This window comes from Tripterygium wilfordii, chromosome 21 (assembly GCF_013401445.1).
Source record: "Tripterygium wilfordii isolate XIE 37 chromosome 21, ASM1340144v1, whole genome shotgun sequence".
Lineage (NCBI taxonomy): Eukaryota > Viridiplantae > Streptophyta > Magnoliopsida > Celastrales > Celastraceae > Tripterygium > Tripterygium wilfordii.
Window position 1 is genome coordinate 7,873,450 of NC_052252.1, and position 8,159 is coordinate 7,881,608.

The 8,159-nt window shown below is 35.1% G+C and overlaps 1 pseudogene; it reads left to right on the top strand.

The window, feature by feature from the left end:
- Nucleotides 1-1,123: 1,123 nt before the first annotated feature.
- LOC119987846 lies at nucleotides 1,124-5,041 on the top strand (annotated as a pseudogene).
- The last annotated feature ends 3,118 nt before the right edge of the window (nucleotides 5,042-8,159 follow it).

An 8,159-nucleotide genomic window follows, 5' to 3' on the forward strand; every position in this document is an offset into this window, starting at 1 on the left:
ATTGCCATATTTTGTTGTGGTTGAGCTATTGATGATGATGTATATCTCTTGTTTTTCTTTTGTTGTTCCACACATGTTTCAATATGACATAGTAGATTTGCAATAAATTTCTTCTGGCAATGTCTTATTAAAATCACCAGTGACTTATTACATTGATATTGTGATTAATTACATTGACAATGTAATAAGCCATTGGTGATAAAAGTTCGCATTGCTTTCTAATTAAGCTTAGCAATAACTCATTACAGATTGAATGTGACTATTTACCTTGCCAATATAATAAGTCACTGGTGATTACTTGTCATTGATTGCTTATTTGGTTCACCAGTGCCTTATTACACTGTCAATGTAATTAATTATAATGTCAATGTAATAAGCCACCAGTGCTTCCTTCGTCTTTTGCTATATCTCAAATGTAAGATCTGCGTTTTTTTCTTGCTTCTTGATTGCTAAAGTAAAATCTCTTTGTCGACAAACGAATCTCACAAAACTTAAAACGAATTGCTACTTCATTTTTGCTCTTAGATGTTGCAGTTGAGATAAAAAAAATAGAGATGAGAGAGAAAAAAAAAAGAGAGAAGAAAGAAGGAGAAGAAACAGAGAGAAGAAAGAGGGAGAAGAGAGAGAAAAAGAGAAACACTCATAAGCTAGGATAGATGCAATCTGAGTATAGATTTTAAGTTATATTTTTGGCCTTTTAAATATTCTAACCAATGAGAATAATTCTTGTAAGGATAGATAGATATTTTTAACATAAGAAAGGGGTTAAAACTTTGATGTCAGGGTTTCTCCTCATTCTATTCTCTCATAGTGGTAGTATAGTGTAGAGACACTTTCTACCTCTAGGTTTCTTTGCTCTTTCTCTCTGATTTTGTGTAAATATTGATTTAGATGACAATAAATTTGATATTTATCACCAAGATCATGAGTGGCTAGTTTTTTAATTTAGTTTCTAACCCAAAGGGTGAATGTGATTTTCGATTGTTCAAGGTTTGTGTATAGAATCATAGTAAAATCGATTTTTCTCTTGTGATTCTGTGATAGTTATGCTTTGGGTATATATAAATGTATATGCTCTTGTTGTGATATCTTGATTCAGAAAATAAATCTAGTTAGACGAGTAGAGTAGGTTCCAAAGGGGAACATTAGTACTTGGTATGTTGTATGCTAAGCATTTATCAAGAATCTAGAAATTCATTTTGGCATGCTTATATTGAAGTCTTGAACACCCAATACACAATTTCTATAACTGTTTGAGTTAATTGCATAGTTTTCGATTGTGTGAATTGATATGGAATGGATATGATAGAGTTATGGTAAATTAGTTTTTGAGTGTAGAACTAGGGTGTTAACAAAACGAAGGCGTGCTAAGATATTGACGCATAGGATTATGGGACTATCCCTAAATTTTTATTATAGATCAATGAGTCCGATAACCTTTATATTTGAATTAAAATCTTTATATTCCATCGCCATCGTACTTGCATGATTGGTATCACTCAATTTCATTATGCATGATTTTTTTTGTGTTTCCAATGTCACATTCATTTTTGATTCGTCATTCGAGACGTGGTGTGAAGAAGAGTATTCGATCCGCCAGTCAAGCCGTCGTGTGTCCAACTGACACGCCTTTTGATTGGCGACCTACACCATGAGGAACTTGAAAATTTTCTAACTTCCATCTCATATTAATTTGAATTTTCTTCACGTGAATCTGGACGCAAATTAGGGTTCTTGGTGGAAATTGTATTTCAATGTAAGCAAATAAAACTTGAATACGTAACATTGAAGCTTTGATTCGGAAGCCCTAGCTAGTACTGAATCCCCAGGAAGATCAGAGTATTTAATTCTACCTCTTTTAGTCCAGTTTTGAAACTCAATTTTAGCAAAGAAAAACTTGAATACGTAACGTTGAATGGTAAATGTTATCCTATATAAAATGGAGATCCACACGGGGTTAAGAACAAGAAGAAGAGGAAGAGGAAGAGGAATCAAGAATGGCGAGCGGGGGTGGTAAAATAGTGAAAAACAAGCAGGTGAAGCTGAAGGAGTATGTGAAAGGTTTCCCTAAGGAATCGGACCTGTACGTGACATCTGATAGCAGTATCGAGCTCAGAGTGCAGATGGGTCTCCAGAGGGGGCTATTTTGGTGAAGAATCTCTACTTGTCTTGCGATCCTTACATGCGATTCCGTTTGGGGGAGTCCCCACATCCCGACTTCCCTTCCTTCCCTCTTGACGCAGTAAGTAGAAATTTCATTCTCCATCATTTCTGTTTGGGGGTTTCACCAACTTTATCTTATCACCAATTCTTTGATTTAAGGAATTAATTTTTTAGTTGTTGAATTCAATCTGATCTTGTAATACTTTCTTTTTTTATGTCCAATCTTCCTTTTATTTTAAATTAACATTTATTAAGATCTTGTGCTGATTTGTAGCTTTTTTCTCGAAAACAAAAAAAAAAAAAAAAAAAAACTCATGCAGCCCATAAGCGGATTTTGAGTAACATGGAGCATTTGGGTTAATTTGGAGCTGTTTTATGATATAGGAGCTGTCTTACTACACTGGGATTCTTGGTAAGTTATTGATATAGGAGCTGATTTTGAGTTGTTTTGAAATTGATTTGGGTTAATTTGGAGCTGTTTTATGACAAACAGAAAGTTGGAGTTAATTACCATTTTTACCAGTTAGTAGAAATCATTTTGAGGGTGTGGCTGCAGAACTGCAAATTTTGCAAACATTGTCCATTTTTGATGAAATTTGACCGGCTGAAGCGAAAATGAGTTCTAAACCGAACTAGGGGCCTATGGCCCCACCCTAGTTTTGCGAAATTCCATCGTTTAGAGCCTCAAATTAAGTGATTTCTGTTTTAAGGGTGTTTTTGCAACTTTTAATATTTTGTGTTTTGCTTCATATTAGACATGTAGTCGGCCCTTAGAGGTCATTATCTCTTATTCTATCAAATATATGAAAACCCTAGAGAGTTTTTCTCAAATTCTGGTGGATTCCAGTGTGTTTTTGCATCAAACGTTGGTTTGATTTACGATTTTCTTTTCCTTTATTGATCTGCCTGCATTAGTTATCTGCTTTCTTTCATTGACAAATTTGACTGATTTTCCTGATACTCATGTCTATTAAAGTTGTTCTGATATGAGAATACGAATTATCAACTTAATGCCATGTTTTCACGTCTTTGAATTAGTTGAGCTAAGTTTTGTTGATTGGGGGGCATTGTTGATGCATTATTTAAGTTGGCCATTAACCACTCTGAGTAACATGGAGCACTTTTCTGGCTATTTGTTTGGTGCATCTGCTAGTTTATAACCAATTATAACACCACCTTCTGCACTAGCCATCCCTGACATACCTCAAAAAGACAACCAGGACCTATCCCTCTAAACACACTAGTATCACCTTTATATTAGCCTAGCAGGCAGCAGTCCCTGTCGTTTGTTTAGGAAAAAAAAAACATAAAAATAGAACCATAGTCATCAAATTGATCGCCATTTCAGTGTGAGTGAGTAACTAGTGAGCAAGGTTGAATGCGGTTCTCTCTCATTGGTGGCTGGTATTCAATCGAAAATTTTCCCAATTTGCATTTGCTGCGATATATGTTATTTACGTACGTAAGCACAATTCTCATTTTGTAAAATTTTCTATTCCAAAATAGGTATGCCTGGATTTACTGCCCATTTTGGTTTTAATGAGATTTGTTCTCCAAAGGAAGGAGAATATGTCTTCATTTCAGCGGCATCTGGTGCTGTTGGTCAGCTTGTGGGGCAGTTTGCAAAGTTGAAGGGTTGTTATGTTGTTGGAAGTGCTGGAAGCCAAGAAAGGGTGTGCCATCTATAAATGTAGTTTTTTTGCCTTCTTCAACACTCTCTGTGTTTTTTATGTGATGGCTCTTGTCTAGTATATCCTCGAATTACTCTTTGTCCCTAAAGAGATACTATGAGTATTTGACTCTTGTTGCTTATTTGCTCTTCATGAAAGTATTTTAATTTCTTAACACGGTAGCAGAAACCCAGCTTTTATTTTTCCTATGATTTGAAGTTCATTTGTATTGCAAGAGTAATTATTTCTTTAGCGTTGTTTTGTGGTACTTTTTTCTTTCTTTTTTTGATCTTTTTTCATGCATGTGGCAAATGTTGAGAAGCCATTTTGGTGATTGCGTGAAAAAAGGAGCCAGCGAAATTTCTTCCCACAAAACGATTGTTTTCCCCCTTGAAAACAGCTGAGCATGAGTTGAATTTTGAAAACCTACCTACTAGTTTATAGTAAACTAGTACTTAGCACTTAGAGATTTCATTTTTTCCTGATTCTGCTAATTCCTTTATCCTCTTTCGTTGTGTATGTCATATTGGAGTTGTCTTGTCATGAGGTTAAAACTGATGTTTATATTCTTATAAATCAGGTTGAACTCTTAAAGACTAAGTTTGGATTTGATGAGGCTTTCAACTATAAAGAAGAGCACGACTTGGTTGCAGCTTTGAAAAGGTTAGTTACGTGATGATGTATTGAAACTCTAATACACAACTCAATAAGAATTGTGTAATGATTCTCTTTTCTCTTTTCCCTATTGTCGACAGGTTTTTCCCCAAAGGCATTGACATTTACTTTGAGAATGTTGGAGGTAAAATGCTTGATGCAGTGCTCCTTAACATGAGATCTCACGGTCGAATTGCTGTTTGTGGAATGATCTCTCAGTACAATCTTGATCATCCAGAACCTGTTTACAATTTGAGAAGTGTGATATCTAATCGTGTTCGTATTGAAAATTTTGTCTCTTTCGATTATTTCTCCCGATACTCAGAGTTGTTAGATGTAGTGATGCCTTACATTAGAGAAAAGAAGATCAATTATCTGGAAGATGTAGCTGAAAGCCTCGGCCGCGGCCCTGCAGCTTTGGTAGGACTCTTCAGCGGTCGCAACATAGGAAAGCAAGTAGTTGCGGTTGCTCATGAGTGATTAATTGCTTGATAATATATTTCTTTGCTGTTCTATAGAGTTAATAAGAGATAATGTTGTTTGTATAGATAGACATATCAAATATATATTATTATATTGATATTACTTATAAAAATAGCTACAAATTACAATTGTTCATGATGAATTTTCATTTTCTGGAAGCGTTGTATGATAGTTCCATTACTAACATCATTGAACACTTTTTTCCTCAATATCATGCCTCTTCACAACTTCTTGATCGTAGTTAGGGCAACTAGTAAAATCAATGTCATTTTCAAGAGTCGTTAAAGTAATAGATACACATGATTTTCTTTTCTTTTTTATTGAACTATTTTTTCAAGTAAATCGCATAGACCTATAAACCCTTCAAACTCTTTAGTATGACACATATCAAATATTTATGTTTCAAATTGATCTTCGTAAGTTATAACATCCATTGTAATGAAATCATTGGGATCAAATAGGGCAAGACGAACGTCTTGAGTTTTTGTTAAATTCACTAGGATTTAGACATTCATATTGATTTGGACTTTTTCTTAATAAATTTTTTTGGTCCAAGATGATAATGAGTGAGTATTGAAAGTGTATATTTATATATCAGAGGTATCTCATAATCCATTGCTATCACAAAAAAATTGCAATTTTTAGCAGATTAGAAGCACAGTAACAAAATTTCTTCCAATGAGAGCATGTCCAACGCAATGAACAAATTGGGGAAAAAGCTAGTTTGAGGGATACTGTGTACAAAAGTCCTTTCCAACGTATTCCCTATTTTCTCGCTAAAATAGAAATATACGGATGACTGGTCCCAACTTTGGCGAGCCACCCTTCTCCTCTATATAATTTTTTATTATTTTTTCTCTCTCCATAATTCTTCAAATGCACGAATAAAACTGCCAACACTTCTTCTGCCGAGATTTCCATCCCTCTCCTTCCAGAATGCTTCTTCCGTCGAGACTTCCATCCCTCTCCTTCTGAAGGTAGATTCTTCCTCTCCTAATGGTTTGTGATATGTTTATGTGGGTGTGATTGACTTTATGTTTGTAGGATTTTGATTCGCACTAGAAGATAAAGACCTATTTTTGAGGCAAAATCCCTAGCTTGACTATCGGCAGCAGCTATTCTTTGATCTCAAAAGAGTGAACATCCTGATGGATCGTACTTAACACAAGAGGGGGGTGAATTGTGTCCCCAAATTCCGATAGGAATCTCTTTTTATAATTTAAAAGGAAATCAATGTCAATTAACAATTAGCACACAAATTTGGACTCTAATGATTATCTTAATCAATATTCATTTCAATGCAAGATGTGATACAATATGGTGAATGATCAATTATCAAATAATCAAGGAATTGCAAAAACAGATTTTTTAAACAACACACTGCGCACAGATTTTACAACTCAAATTTCACCGAGCAAATCAAGTCAGAATTCAATGAAATTTGGTATGCAGTATCACAACACCCTAATGAATACTATATCAAAAATTCAGATTAAAATTCAAAGTTTAGCTATGTGAACAGTGCACGGACAGACTAGTGGTTCAGAAAATTCTGCAATCAAAACACTTAATCAATCAACAAGCAAGCAATGCAATCAAGAAAGTCCACACAGCAATTTATAGTAGTTCGGAGATTCTTCTCCTACATCTACTACCTAGGTTCACCAACCTAGGATTTTCCAACCTCCACTAAGGATGTGGTTTTCTCAAGAGCTCCACAAAACTCACAAGGGTTTTTAGGTCACCCTTAAAACTGAAGATTTCAAGATAATCTTCAAACTTTACAACCAAGGGTTTCAAGCACTCTCTTAAACTCAACCTCAACAAGGTTTTTGCCCAATGAAGGGACTTTTACAAGTGTTCGGTATAAATGGTTCACTCAAGGTTTGCACTAAGCAAATGGGGTTGAGGAACATTCAAGAATCACAATATCACCTCACGGGTTGGATAGAAAATGAAGAATAATGAGGATTTTCGAATCTGAAAATAAGAAGCCAAATGAGAAGCACTCCCTCTTTGCAAAAGCAAAATAGTGAGGAAGCCTTTAGAGTGGCTTGGGTAGAAGCTTGGATTCAATGGCACAAACTAGTTTGAAAGCTTTGAGAACAAGAATTTCTTCAATGTAATTTTGGCTTCTCCAAGTTGGAATGAGGAAGAACCTCTCTTTATAATTTACCAAGCTCTTGTGATTTCCACCATTGGATCTTTTTCCATCTTCAAATCTTGACCTTCAATTACATGTGTAAATCTTGGCCATTGAATGAATAGATCATTAAATCTCAACCTTGCAATATGTAGCCGTTGCACTTGCATTATTTTCCAAGTCTAGCTTTGCAAGATTTGAGTTGTCATGTGCACTTGCAGCCATCTTTGACCATTTAATTAAACTTGCACCAAATCTTGACCTTGGTATCTCCAACAATTTTGTCATCTTTGACCATTTGATCAAACTTGCACCAAATCTTGGCATTGGTATCTCCAACAATTTCCTTTTAAATGTGTAGCAACTTGCAGCCATCTTTGACTCCAAAAATCAAGTAAGATCTTCTTTTAAGTCAAAAATTGCAAGCAAGAATGTTGTCTTATGCACAACCATTGGATTCACCTTTAAATGATCATCTTAACCCTTCAAGTCTTGTTGTAATATGATCCATTCATAATTCAAAACAATTCAATCTCGGCCATAGATTAGTGTACCGTTGGAGCTTGTAGTCTTCAAGAATATCTTCATAATCTAAGTCTTGTCTAGTTGCAAAATATACTTTCTCATCTCTTACAAATTTCAACCGTTGCATTTGTCCTTTAGCTTCATCAATTGTCTTCTCACAAAAATCTGATCATTGACCTCAATAAAGGAAGCATGTGCAAGATCTTGTTTGATGAAGACAAGAGATCCTTCACGTGACCAAACATGTCCCTCCAATCTTGACTTCAAACTCTGAATTTGGCAGCACCAATATATCCATATTATACAGCCCTAAGGCTAGTTCCAATCATCAATCAAAATGTCTTAGTGGAAGGTTGATGAACATAGGTTTTTCTTGATTTTCTAGAGATCCAAGCTCATACTGGAAAACCGGACTTCAAACACTTGAGCATACTGAATTTTGAGTCATATGAGACCACAATGATGATTAACCTACAAGGAAATAGGAGATAGAACTCCCCAATTGCATGTCAGCTCAAAGA